Source organism: Bubalus bubalis, chromosome 11, assembly GCF_019923935.1.
Source record: "Bubalus bubalis isolate 160015118507 breed Murrah chromosome 11, NDDB_SH_1, whole genome shotgun sequence".
In the NCBI taxonomy this organism is placed as follows: domain Eukaryota; kingdom Metazoa; phylum Chordata; class Mammalia; order Artiodactyla; family Bovidae; genus Bubalus; species Bubalus bubalis.
Window position 1 is genome coordinate 43,195,032 of NC_059167.1, and position 15,001 is coordinate 43,210,032.

The 15,001-nt window shown below is 41.0% G+C and overlaps 1 protein-coding gene across 7 annotated transcripts in view; it reads right to left on the minus strand.

Moving 5' to 3' along the window:
* The window catches only part of ATP8B4 (ATPase phospholipid transporting 8B4 (putative)), a 337,268-nt gene that overhangs the window by 288,573 nt on the left and 33,694 nt on the right, over positions 1 to 15,001 (minus strand). For 2 of the 7 annotated variants that reach the window (XM_044925000.2, XR_006542771.2), the window contains exon 1: positions 4,099 to 4,300. The exons of 4 other annotated variants lie outside the window; for them this stretch is intronic. The gene's annotated coding sequence lies outside the window, so the exon portion shown is untranslated. Of the gene's footprint in view, positions 1 to 4,098; positions 4,301 to 15,001 lie in introns of those variants that run through there. One more of the 7 variants, XM_025295566.3, reaches the window with a different exon arrangement.

Sequence of the window (15,001 nt, forward strand, 5' to 3'; positions counted from 1 at the left end):
CTGTGCAACCCCATAGACGGCAGCCCACAAGGCTTCCCCATCCCTGGGATTCTCCAGGCAAGAACACTGGACTGGGTTGCCATTTCCTTCTCCAATGCATGAAAGGGAAAAGTGAAAGTGAAGTCGCTGAGTCTTGTCCAACTCTTAGCGACCCCATGGACTGCGGCCCACCAGGCTCCTCCGTCCATGAGATTTTCCAGGCAAGAGTGCTGGAGTGGGGTGCCATTGCCTTCTCCAACTTGAGCAATAGTGGGGGCCTAAGGATGGGAAGTGGGATGGCAGGATTAGGGAGTTAGCTCCTTCTTTCCTCCTCTGCTGTCCACCGTCTCTGGTCCTGCCCCTGCCCCTATTCTCCCTCTGGCCCTAGGTTCCCAGAAGCTCAAAAGCAAAGCTTCAGCGAGTCCTCCCACCTCTGAACATGGTGGCCTTGCAATCATATATGCTGGCAACACTGCCCATCAGCCCAAGAATATTCCCCCTGCTCTGGGCCTCTAAGGGATGGGGTCGGGGAGGGAGCACATCTCTGAGACTCCAGGGAAGGGATATTTTTGGTCCAAAAGGGAAATCTCAGCCTTGGGAGGTTAGACCAACAATGGATAAAGTAAAGAATAAACCCAGGCCTCAGTCCTACATGTGTGCAGCTTTGACTATGAAGTGAGAGTAGGAGGTATAGATAATGTTCTCATCATATTTGGTGTCAGTGACAACTGCCAGCACCCATAGTGCTTGCAGAGCGAAGATACTGGGAAAAAATAAAAGTAAAAAAATTTAAGCCAGTCTGTGTATGTGTTTGTCAAAGTGATGGTTAGCACAGCCAAATGTATAAACTGCCTACCAATTATATCTAATTACCATGCCTCAACAATAAAGTATTTTATTTCCCATATAATATATATCAGATCGATGGTGTTGTGAGTTATTATGTCGACACTGAAGTCTGTTTATATTCTGTTAGGCATGCAGCCACAGAATACTAAAGTGGTGGGAACCCTGCTTCCTTTTTCCTCTTGTTTATGTCCTGCTTATTTTCCAACAGTTTCCTTTTCTCTTTCCTTTCTCATCCTTTCCTCATCTGCTCTCACTGCCTCTCTTGTGCATTTTCAAAACTTTTTCCTCATCCTGCCCTTTCTCTATCAAACATGCCTCCCCCGGCTTCTTCTTTCCCCTTCTTCTTTCCCCTTCTCCATTAGCCTAGAGCCAGAGGACCAGGTTTGATCCTGTTAGCTCTCTCCTTCCAGCAAGTTCCCCTCCATTCTAAGCCCTGGTTTTCTTATCTGTAAACAGAGAGAATCAGCTAACTCATGGGATCATTTAACAAACTGAGGTCATGCCTGTAAAAAAAAAAAAAATTAGCACAGTGCCTCCTGATACAAAGTTAAACACTCAAGAAAGGAAAGCTATTACTTTAATTTTTCTTAAATATATCCTTAACTCTATATATGCAGAAAACCTCCTATCAAATTTGAGAGTATCTCTACTGACATTCAGTCATCCAACACTTATCAGACACCTGTTTTACATCAAACTTGGGCTGGGTAGAGGGAGGCAAGGATCATTTCTTCAAAAGCCAGGAGTCTGGGGTAGATGAGATCATAAACATAGAAAGTTCAATATTGCAGGTCTGTGTCAGAAGAAGGGACTGAGAACCATGGAGACAGAGGGAAGGGAGTCACCAAGCGTGCTTTGCAGAGTCAGCTATGATCTCACACATGGTAATTCCCAGTCAAGTCCTGAGTTTGCTCAATAAAACAAGGTAAGTACAGGCAAAAAGAATAGCAAGTGGAAAGACCAAGTATTGTGAAAGGGAGCAGTGACAGTCATGGAAGCAGACTACAGGGAGCATGGAGGAGTGTGGTGTGAGGGGGCTGGCAGGATAGGTAAGGGATGGAGTCTGAAAGAAGTCATCATTGTCAGCGTCATCACTCCCATCCACTAAGTACCTAGCCTCATGCTAAGCACTTGTTAAATGTAACCTCTCATTTAATCCTCACCAAAATATTATGGGCAGGAACTGTTGTTCTCCCATTTGATAGATGAACTGACACAGGACATTGTTACAGTCAAGATCCTGATAGATCCTCAGGTATTGGGGAGGCAGAAGTGTTCTCTCTGCAGAAAGGTATGCTTAGAATCTAGGCTCCCTTGTCCACTGTCATTGCTTCCTCGTGTCCCTCTGTGTGAGTGCAAGCTGACAGAGTTTTTAGGAAGGTTTTACTCTCACAGCCAAGAACAGGAATGGAAAGAGATGGGGGATAATGGCAACAGGCAATGGAGCTGGATTCTAGAAATGTGTCTGCAGTTGAAGTTGACAAATGTTAAAAATGGTCCATATGCTGGGGCGCGAAACAAGAAAGAATCTGGGATGACTTCTGAGCTTTTGGCTCAGGACAAGAGAGGATAACTAATGAAAATGACAAACAGAGCAGTGAAAGGAGAAGGTAGGGGAGCAGGAGCAGGAATTGAGGTGCGGCAATAGTTAAGTTCACTTTGAGCACACTAGGCTTGAAACGCCTCTTGATCACTGAAAATATCCTCAGCGCAAAAAAGAGACCGATTTGTAGACTTGGAATCATCAACATATAAGGAAGCACTGAAGTCATGGGGGATGAATGATCTCATTCAGAAAGAAGAAGAACGAAGAGAAGTGAGGAGAGGCCAGCGGGTGAGGATGAGTCACGGAAAGGAGGAGGACAAGGTCCTAGGGAACACCCAACATCAAAAGAAGGTTCAGAGAAAGATATACGGAAACAAAATGCTGTAGTTTTCCTCCTACACCCTCTTCTTCAGGGCATCCAGCACAGAGGCTGGTGCAGGGTAGGCAGGTGCTCAGCAAACTAACACTGAGTGAAGAAGGGGAGAAAAGAAAAAGGTAGCCTCAAATTAAGGAAGGACTGTTTCCAAAAATACAATGATTAATACTTAGTGTTTATATTTAACATTTAATTAGAATATTATTTGTCAATATTGCCAAGAAGTAAGACTTGAGGCATGCGCTACAAACGTGGAGCATTTTGAGGTTACCGTGTTTTCCTTGACATCTCTTGAGAAATCCTGAAAGCAAATACTAGCATCTGATTCCTGTACATGCTCTGCAACCATCTAGTATACATACATTAAGAAGTTTTATTTCAAGGACAGTAACAGTTTCTTATTTGAAACAATAGGTTAAGTTTCTTTTTCCTACTAAATGAAAATTTCTAATGTATCATGTAAGAAAAAAATAAAATCCTTCTGAGCATAAAAAAATCCTCCAACAACACAAAAAAATCACTTGGCTCCTCATTTGTAAAAGATGCATCATGATGATGAAACAATATAAAAACACAAGACAGACAAATATAGGTCTCAAAATCCCTCTGAATTTACATTCCGCTGTAAAGGCAGGCAGGGAATGACACAGGTAAGGTGGCTGGTCTTGAACACAGGTGTTGGTAATCCCATACATGATACCATATCTCCTCACCTCCTTTATGATAAGTTTTCAGCTTCTATTTAATGTTTCTCACTCATCTCTTTTTTCTTCAAAACAGCTCATTGTTAACTAAGAAAATGAGACTCCCTCATGTCTATCAACAAAACAACTAGAAGAATCCATTTCTCTGTTCAGAGAAATCTCAGTACTAGAAACGTATCTACCCCTTATGCCTTAGAGGGAGACTTCAGTGACAAACTGTTTATGTCCAAAGGAAGAATGGATCATAAAATGAACAACATCTTGAATAGGTGCATCAGTTATGAGCCCTCTGGGGGGAAAAAAAAATCTAAAACTAACTGTGGTCAAAGGAAGTGACAAGTATCCAGAAACCAAGAAAAAATGCTGCACTGATGCTTCTCCACTAGCCATGTAATAGATGATGCTAACAGAATCAACATTTGAACTTCAAAGGAAAAAAAGAAAATGTCCTATTTTCCAAATCCAACTAACTTTCCCCCAAAATTATTTTTTAATGAGAGGAGAATAATGACTGTTTGCTAAACTTCAACACAGAGAAAATAAAAACAAAAGAGTAACCCAGAGAAAAGAAACAAAAAGCACCAAAGGAGGCAGAGCTAACTCTCTCTTGGTCCCAGCAACCCTTCAGTGCTCCCCAGACTCACCTCAGCCTGGACCTAAGCCTCTCCCCACAAAAGGGAGATTTCCCAGCAACGCAGCAAGATCAAACAGGTACCCATTCCGTGACCATATCAGTGAGAACAATGAGAAAAGCCAGGCTATTCTGAAAGCTCTAGTAATTACACAGAAAACAAACTGGGTCTCTAGGGGACATTCTTGAAAATCTGAGATCAACTCCCGGAAAAACACTCTTGGCCGCTTACCACTACCGGAAGCTGCTCGAGGGTAGATCAGAAGTAGCATCTCATCAGAAAAGGAGGAAGGAGTTGCAGGGAAGCAGCTTCACTACCAGTGAAGCACAAAGGGAGCAAAAAACGGTCCTTGGCAACATACCAAAAGCCCAGAAGAGTTTCTCCTGGAAGAGTTGCCTGTTACTACTCCCAGGGCAGAACTGGTTAATCTTGGAAAAACAAAAGGGAGCTCCCTAGAGGCTGGCTTCCCCAGGATTGCTTTTTCTGTAGGAATCAAGAGTTCAGAAGAACAGAAGCAGATAAGGAAAGGGGTCACCATGGCTTCGAATTATCAAACTTTTATCAACCCTCAACTGAGGGAGATAAGTAAATATCTTTGGAGTTAGTTCCTACCTGTTTTTGCCAGAGTTGAAGGAATCAGCGATGTCAATATTTTAAAAAAATCATTAGAAGGGGACTTCAACTCTCTTATAGATGAAAGCTAAGCACATTCAAGCAACATGTAACATGCAGAGCAAGGACTTCTTTTTCCCCCAACATCCTTAATTTCAGCTCAGAGGAAGCAAACCATTAACCCTAAGGATGCTGAAGAACAAATGCACATGGAAACAGATTTAAACTTCTTAGTTTAGAATTGCTTAGAGAGGGTTCTGGTTGTTGTGCTTTTTTTTCTTAAGTGTTCTGGTTTTTAACATGGGATTAGATAAAAACAAAATATTTTGGTCCATGTCTATTTTGAAAGGATTAGGGCTACTTTTCAATATATCTAAAGCCATTGATAGGATTTCCAGAAGTTACAACAGATTTGCAGTTAAGGACTGAAACCAAATATATTTTAATCATATCTCTCTAACCAGAGCAAGTTGATCCCCTGCGTCAACTCTCTTCTCAAACAACATGACACTGAGCCCTCAACTTTCCATTGAAAGCCAGATCAGAGAGAAGGGAGGGCCTTTCCATGCCAGGGCTCCACAGTCACAAAGAAAGGAGAGATTTCTTGAATCAATGGAAACAGAATAAAAACCACAATCAGAGAAAACTAACCAAACTGATCACATGGACCACAGAATTGTCTAACTCAATGAAACTAAGAGACATGCCATGTAGGGCAACCCAAGACACACAGGTCATGGTGGACAGTTCTGACAAAACGTGGTCCACTGGAGGAGGGAATGGCAAACCACTTCAATATCTTGCCTTGAGAACCCCATGAACAGTATGAAAAGGCAAAAAGATATAACATGGAAAGATGAACTTCCCAGGTCAGTAGGTGCCCAATATGCTACTGAAGAAACAACTCCAGAAAGAATGGAGAGATGAACCAAAAGCAAAAATAACACCCAGCTATGGAAGTAAAGTCCAATGCTGTAAAGAACAATACTTCATAGGAACCTGGAATGTTAGGTTCATGAATCAAGGTAAATTGGAAGTGGTAAAATAAGAGATGGCAAGAGTGAACATCGACATTTTAGGAATCAGTGAACTAAAATGGACTGGCATGGGCGAATTTAATTCAGAGACCATTATATCTACTACTGTGGGCAAGAATCCCTCAGAAGAAATGGAGTAGCCATCATAGTCAACAAAAGAGTCCAAAATGCAGTACTTGGGTGCAATCTCAAAAACGACAGAATGATCTCTGTTCATTTCCAACACAAACCATTCAATATCACAGTATTCCAAGTCTATGCCCCAACAACTAAGCCTAAAGAAACTGAAGTTGAATGGTTCTATGAAGACCTACAAGAACTTCTAGAACTAACACCCCAAAAAGATGTCCTTTTCATCATAGAGGACTAGAATGCAAAAGTAGGAAATCCAGACGTATCTCAAGTAACAGGCAAGTTTGGCCTTGGAGTACAAAATGAAACAGGGCAAGGCTAATAGAGTTTTGCCAAGAGAATGCACTGGTCATAGCAAACACCCTGTTCCAACAACACAAGAGAAGACTCTACACATGGACATCACCAAATGGTCAACACTGAAATCAGATTAATTATATTCTTTGCAGTCGAAGATGGAGAAGCTCTATACAGTCAGCAAAAACAAGACCGGGACCTGACTGTGCCTCAAAGCATGAGCTCCTTATTGCTAAATTCAGACTTAAATTGAAGAAAGCAGGGAAAACCACTAGAACATTTAGGTATAACCTAAATCAAATCCCTTACAATTATACGGTGGAAGTGACCAATAGACTCAAGCAATTAGATGTGCATGAGTGCGTGAAGAACTATGGACAGAGGTTCATGACACTGTACAGAAGGCAATGATCAAGACCATCCCCATGAAAAAGAAATGCAAAAAGGCAAAATGGTTGTCTATAGGAGGTCTTACAAATAGCTGAGAAAATAAGAGAAGTAAAAGGCAAAGGAGAAAAGGAAAGATATATTCATTTGAATGCAGAGTTCCAAAGAATAGCAAGGAGAGAAAAGAAAGAATTCCTGAGAGATCAGTGCAAAGAAATAGAGGAAAATAACAGAATGGGAAAGACTAGAGATCGCTTCATGAAAATTAGAGATAGCAAGGGAACATTTTATGCAAAGATGGGTACAATCATGGACAGAAACAGTATGGACCTAACAGAAGCAGAAGATATTAAGAGGAGGTGGCAAGAACACACGGAAGAACTATACAAAAAAGATCTTAATGACATGGATAACCACGATGGTGTGATCACTCACCTAGAGCCAGATATCCTGCCGTCTAGAGTCAAATAGGCCTTAGGAAGCATCACTACAAACATAGTGGAGGTGACAGAATTCCAGTTGAGCTATTTCAAATCCTAAAAGATGATGTTATAAAAGTGCTGCACTCAATATGCCAGAAAATTTGGACAACTCAACAGTGGCCACAGGATTGGAAAAAGTCAGTTTTCATTCCAATCCTAAAGAAAGGTAATGCCAAAGAATGTTTAAACTACCGCACAATTGCATTCATCTCACACGTTAGCAAAGTAATGCTCAAAATTCTCCATGCCAGGCTCCAACAGTACGTGAACCAAGAATTTCCAGATGTTCAAGCTGTATTTAAAAAAACATCCACTGGATCATCGAAAAAGCAAGAGAGTTCCAGAAAAACATATGCTTTACTGACTATGCCAAAGCCTTTGACTGTGTGGATCACAACAAACTGTGGAAAATTCTTAAAGAGGTGGGAATACCAGATCACCTTACCTGCCTCCTGAGAAATGTGTGTGCAGGTCAAGAAGCAACAGTAAGAATTGTATATGGAACAACAGACTGGTTCCAAATCAGGAAAGGAGTACATCAAGGCTGTATATTGTCACCCTGCTTGTTTAAATTATATGCTGAGTACATCATGTGAAATGTCAAGCTGGATGAAGCACAAGCTGGAATCAAGATTGCCAGGAGAAATATCAATAACCTCAGATATGCAGATGACACCACCCTTATGGCAGAAAACGAAGAGGAACTGAAGAGCCTCCTGATAAAAAAGTGAAAGAGGAGAGTGAAAAAGCTGGCTTCAAACTCAACATTCCAAAAATGAAGATCGTGGCATTTGGTCCCAGCACTTCATGGCAAATAGATGGGGAACAGTGACAGACTTTATTTTCTTGGGCTCCAGAATCACTGCAGATAGTGATTGCAGCCATGAAATTAAAAGACACTCGCTCCTTGGAAAAGCTATGACCAACGTAGACAGCATATTAAAAAGCAGAGACATTACTTTGCCGAAAAAGGTCCATTTAGTCAAAGCTATGGTTTTTCCAGTAGTCATGTATGGATGTGAGATTTGGATCATAAAGAAAGCTGAATGCCAAAGAATTGATGCTTTTGAATTGCGGTGTGGGAGAAGACTCTTGAGAGTCTGTTGGACTTCAAGGAGGTAAAACCAGTCCATCCCTAAAGGAATCAGTCCTGAATATTCACTGGAAGGACTGATGCTAAAGCTGAAACTCCAATACTTTGGCCACCTGATGTGAAGAGCTGACTCATTGGAAAAGACCCTGATGCTGGGAAAGATTGAAGGCAGGAGGAGAAGGGGACAACAGAGGATGAGATGGTTGGATGGCATCACCAACTTGATGGACATGAGTTTGAGCAAGCTTGGGGAGTTGGTGATGGATAGGGAGGCCTGGCATGCTGCAGTCCATGGGGTCCATGCTGCAGTCCAGAGTTGGACATGACTGAGCGGCTGAACTGAATTTCTTGAATCAAGAGTGATGGCTCCCTTCCTTACATGAGAAAATGGACCAAGAACAGTCTATATGAAGAAGCAATCATTTCTTTTAAATATTTATAATGAAAAACTCCTTTGAATTAAAAAAAAATTTAAGTATAACCTCTATACCATTTTTTACCTGTCATATTGACAACTATTACAAGTCTGGTAGTTACCTTTGTTGAAGGATATTTAAGGAAATCTACACCTTCTCCTACATTGTTAATGGGGATAAAAATTGATAAAATATTTTAAAGGGAAATTAATGCCTGTCAAATATAGAAATGTGTATGTTTCCCTCTCTCAGGAATTTACCTTATAAGATGATCACAAATATGTGCAAACATACTACAAAAATGTTACAGTGCTGTGATAGCAAAAAATCTAAAAATGGCTTAAGTATAGGAGACTGGCTAAGTAAGCAGAGGTTCAGCTCAGTTCAGTTGCTCAGTCATGTCCGACTCTTTGAGACTCCATGAATGGCAGCATGCCAGGCCTCCCTGTCCATCACCAACTCCCCGAGTCCACCCAAACCCATGTCCATTGAGTCGGTGATGGCATCCAACCATCTCATCCTCTGTTGTCCCCTTCTCCTCTTGCCCTCAATCTTTCCCAGCATCAGGGTCTTTTTAAATGAGTCAGCTCTTCACATCAGGTGGCCAAAGTATTGGAGTTTCAGCTTCAACATCAGTCCTTCCAATGAACACGCAGGACTGATCTCCTTTAGGATGGACTGGTTGGACTTCCTTGCAGTCTAAGGGACTCTCAAGAGTCTTCTCCAACACCACAATTCAAAAGCATCAATTCTTCGGCACTCAGCTTTCTTTGTAGCCCAACTCTCACATCCATACATGACCACTGGAAAAACCATAGCCTTGACTAGACGGACCTTTGTTGACAAAGTAATGTCTCTGCTTTTTAATATGCTGTCTAGGTTGGTCATAACTTTCCTTCCAAGGAGTAAGCGTCTTTTAATTTCATGGCTGCAATCACCATCTGCAGTGATTCTGGAGCCCAGAAAAATAAAGTCAGCCACTGTGTCCATTGTTTCCCCCTCTATTTGCCATGAAGTGATGGGACTGGATGCCATGATCTTAGTTTTCTGAATGTTGAGCTTTAAGCCAACTTTTACATTCATACAAAGGAGTACTACACAGCCATCAGGAGGGGGTCGAACTGGAGTGGAGTCAGATGGTCTGGGTTCAGATCTGACTCCATTAGTGACTTGCCAGGTGACTCTGAGAAAGTTCTCAAACCTCTCTGGGCCTCAGCTTCTCCTCCATAAAAAAGTGATAATTATAGTATTTACAATAGAGGATTGTTGTGAATAAGACAGTGCTTGGAGCATAGTCAGTTCAGTTCAGTCGCTCAGTCATGTCCGACTCTTTACGACCCCATGAATTGCAGCACGCCAGGCCTCCCTGTCCATCACCAACTCCCGGAGTTCACTCAAACTCATGTCCATCAAGTCAGTGATGCCATCCAGCCATCTCATCCTCTGTTGTCCCCTTCTCCTCCTGCCCCTAATCCCTCCCAGCATCAGAGTCTTTTCCAATGAGTGAACTCTTCACATCAGGTAGCCAAAGTACTGGAGTTTCAGCTTTAGCATCATTCCTTCCAAAGAAATCCCAGGGCTGATCTCTTTCAGAATGGACTGGTTGGATCTCCTTGCAGTCCAAGGGACTCTCAAGAGTCTTCTCCAACACCACAGTTCAAAAGCATCAATTCTTCGGTGCTCAGCTTTCTTCCCAGATGCTCAATAATTATTAGTTGTTATCAACAAAAGAAGTAGGCCTTTTCAGACTGACAGGGAAAGATGTCCAAGATGTACTGTCATGTGAAAAGAACAAGTTGCAAAAGAATATGTATAGGATAATCCCATTTAGTCAAAATATTTTAAATACACTTGCTGCTTACTGTTTCTTTCAACTAAAATATAAGCTTCTTGAGAGCAGGGACTTTTGTTCACTGTTGTATCACCAATGTCCATGAGAGGCATTCAATAAATAATTGTTGACTAAATGGACGATAGCAAGAAAGCTGAGCAAGAAGAAATAAGAACTACCAGTGAAGATAGTTATTAATATATTAATATTTATATTATTAATACTATAATAATAATCAGTAGCATATTAATAATAAGACCTGGTGGGCCCTGGGAGAAATGTTTCACTGGTTCTTACCCTTTTGTACTACTTAAATTTTCAGTCAACCAATGAAAATGTAGTTCTTAGAAAACAGTGATTATTTTTTTACATGCAATATCTTGAGATCTACTGTTGCCCCCACTAGCAGCACACAGATGGAGGAGCAAGTGATGCTTTTCCCCCATAATCAGATAAATTAATGAGTCGAAAAGCAACTTACAAAAGAAGGAAAGCACAGAGCTCTTTTTTTCTTCTTGGCTTTCTATTGATTTTTCCAGTTATTCCTATAATCTCCAAGCCAGAGAGGCTCTGCCCTAGTCCATGGGAACCCCTTTCCTGTGTCTAAACATCAACTGCACAATCCTAACTTGGTATCTTTGCTCAGGGCATCCTCTCCTTTGGAGAGACCTTTCCCAACCTGTCCTTAAAGAACCATATCACATCCTCCCTCCTCACTTCCAGCCTTTTCTGTCTTCCTAGCACCTCTGGTCCCTCCCTCATAGGCAATGCCAGAGACTAGGTTTAGGTTTGGTACTATCCACCAGGCCTTCCCCTCTCATGTCTGCTATCTTCCCTCCCAGCTTATACATTGCTTAAGGTAGGACTATAAGAATTGTGCTTTTTGTTTTGCAAGACCCCTCATACACATACATACATACATACACACACACACACACACACACACACACACACACACACACGGTTTTATATTGTAAAGGAGAGAGTCAACGTTAAGGAGCTACATGCTGTGATTTTTTTTCCATTTGCCCACAAGTTTCTAACATTTTTGTCATCCTTCCTGTAATTTCAAGACTAGAGGTGTCTTTTTTCAGCTTACTAAGCATATTTTTGTTAAATGCTTCTAAGAGATCTGAACTGGTCTAAAACACTCTAATTATTCCTATTCTACCTAGTCTGAACTGATTAAGTTACAGTATTTTTTACTAACCAATGACACTGACAGAATGAGGAATCTTAATGGGAGGAGAAAGTATAGAAGGGGTTCCACGCCTACACCAAGACCACGAACACCTGCCTCATGTTTACCCCATGCACAGAAGCTCTCATAATGCATGCTTATGTGTGTGTGTGAGAGAGAGAGAGAGAGATTTCTAGCACTGATTACTTACTTTGAAACATTCATTTAAAAATGCAAGTACCTTGCCACTGAATATTCTTTTAAGGATTCTCAATAGTCTATTAAGGATTATGTCCTTAAAATCACAGAGCATCAAATTTATTTGTCCCATCAATTTAAGTCCCCAAATTCTGTATCCATCTTTGGAATATAAGCTTACAGGAGTTGCCACTATTCCTCTGCCAGGCTCTCATCACCCACATCTCCCCTTGAGTTTCTTCTTTTCATTTAGATCTGTGGTCAAAGTCACTGACTCCCAGAGGCCTGTTCTGGTCAACCTACCTAAAACAGCACACACACCCAATCAATTCCTATCCCTTATCTTCCTCTATTTTTCTCCACAGGAAAAATACTGTGTATTTTCTTGTCTTGTCCACTTTCTTCCTCCAGAAGGTCAGCTTCAGGAGAGCAGGGACTTTGTCTTGTTCATGATGTATATCCAGGGCCTAGAACCATGCATAGTAGGTGTTAATGAATGCTGACTAAACAAATGGATAGTAATAACGTATAGTTGTTTGCTGCTTAGTAAATATGTCTGCATCTCCCTCCAGAACATTAGCTCTTATCTCCTTCTCTGCTGTATTTTAACAGTGCTCAGCAGAGAGTAATTTATTCATAACTGAATTAAAGCTGAACTCTGTCAAGCATAGTTCTCTATATCAGGGGTCCCCAAGCAGGAGGGTGAGCAGCAGGTGAGCAGGTGAAGCTTCATCTGCAGCACCCCCAGCACTTACTTTTACCACGTAAACCATCCATTCCCTGCCCCCAAGAAAAAAATGTCTTCTGGGCAACCAGTCCCTGGTACCAAAAAAGGTTGTGGACCACTGCTCTATAGGACACTTTCCATTTCTATTAAACTTCCCCTTATATTGTGCCCTTAACTTAATTTCTCTCAGTCCACCTTATCAGTCCCCAAAGTAGTACCAGTTGGCAGACCTAATTTAAATAGACTTCACCACAGACCAGTAGTGATGAGTCAGATTTCAGAATCCTCCATAGCTGCATCTTGAAGCATCAAATTAAGGGAAGGAGGAGGAGGCAGCAAGGAGAAAGGATAGAGGCCTAGAGCACGTTGAAGGTGAATAAAGAAGGTGCCCACTCTTTAGGGCACCAACAGAGGTTCTACACTTTCTCTGGATAACCAAAAAAAGTGTATCTGTGCTCGAAGTAACAGGAAAAATAAGGGTTTAAATGTTCTGTTTTTTTCCTCTTCTAGGTACATATAACCAAAAGAATTCAAGACAGGGACTCAAACAGATACTTGTACACCAATGTTCATAGCAGCATTATTCACAATAGCCAAAAGATAGAAACAACCCAAATGTCTGTCAATGGATAAAGAGATAAGTAAAATGTATAAATATACAATGGAATATCATTCTTAAAAAGGAATGAAATTCTGATACATGCTACAACATGGATAAACCTTGAAAATACACACTAAATGAAATAAGCCAGATACAAAAGGACAAATAATATATGATTTCATTTATATGATGTACCTAAAATAAGCTTTTTTAAAAAAAAGAGGTTACAAGGGCTGGGGGAAGGAAAGAATGGGGAGTTATTGTTTACGGTGTATAGAGATTGAGATGATGAACAAATTCTGGAGATAGTGATGATTATACAGAATTTTTAATGCCACTAATGTCACTGAACAATATACTTAAAATGATTAAAATGGTATATGTTATGTTATTCCCCTTAGATAATATTACCTGAACACAGTTTTATCTTTAATATTCACTGGTCAGCATGTACATTGATATACACACACATCAAAAGTTCTGTGTTTTTTGAAGGCCTTATTTTGCTTTAAAACCTTACTTTTTACAAATGACCTTCCTGTCTGTAATCTAGAGTTTCCAAAGAACTTTCTCAATGATTGCCCTGATTGGTCCTCACAACAATCCGGTGAATTATGTTAAAAGAATTTTGATTAAATGCCTGAGCACTTGAGAGAAAAGTTTTTCTTTCCTCATTTACCCACTCTGTTGGTTAGTCCTCCAACTTCACACACATTTCATCATAAGAAAGAGATGGAATTCTTTATACTTAAGATTCTAAATCCACACAGTTTTTCTGAAAAAAAAAAAAAAATAGCAGTATATTTCTTAGAACCTATGAATATGTCTAGCTTTACTACCAAGACAGCTGAGAGCTGAAAACACTGTTTTAAGTAAACAGGTTGCATGTGTGCTCAGTTGTGTCTGACTCTTTGCAATCCCATGGACTGTAGCCCACCAGGCTCCTCTGTCCATGGAATTTTCCAGGCAAGAATAATGGAGTAGGTTGCCCCACCCTCCTCCAGGGGATCTTCCCAACCCAGGGATCGAACCCATGTCTCTTACGTCTCCTGCACTGGCAGGCAGATTCTTTACCAAACAGAATAATCACCTATACATCAAGTGGATTGCACTGATTCATAGGTAGAAATCTACAGTTGGAAGAAATGCATTTAACGAAGATTTTTTCATTCAAAAAATGTAGATACTCTCTCTGATAGGCACTTTGTGAAACACAGAAAGATTAACAAAATGTGACTTTTGCTCCTGAGACCCCTGGTCATATGCTGGGAAACAACAGACATGCAGATGAGAGGTTTCTACAAGGAAAGGGGAAAACAGCAGGCTCTGCTATTGAGAAAGAGACTGTGGAACAGGAGTGTCAGCCACTTTGTATTGATTGAAATCTTGTTACAACAAAACGGGGGGCTTCCCTGGTAGCTCAGTTGTAAAGAATCCGCCTGCCAATGCAGGAGATATGGGTTCAATCCCTGGGTTGGGAAGATCCCCTGGAGGAGGACATGGCAACCCACTCTAGCATTCTTGCCTAGGAAATCCCGTGGACAGAGGAGCCTGGTAGGTTACAGTTCACAGGGTCGCAAATAGTTGGACACAACTTAGCAACTAAAACACCACCACAATGAAACAGACTAAGAGGTAACAGGTACCCTGGAATTTAGCCATTACAAGAGTTTCGAGCTATTCTCTTTGCTTGCTCACTTTTTTAATGCCTAGAAAGGAAGATTCAGCTGATTGAAGTAGCAAACCAAAACTTGGTGTCAGCCTGAGTGACAGGGAAGTGTCTCTGGCCTAATATTGCAATTCGGACATACACAATAAAAAAGGAAAGAAAATCAGAACAAACTATACCTTGACTCTATAAACAATCCACCTGCTATGTGTAGACAAGAAGCCATCTTAAACCTATTGAAGAATCTCTTTGA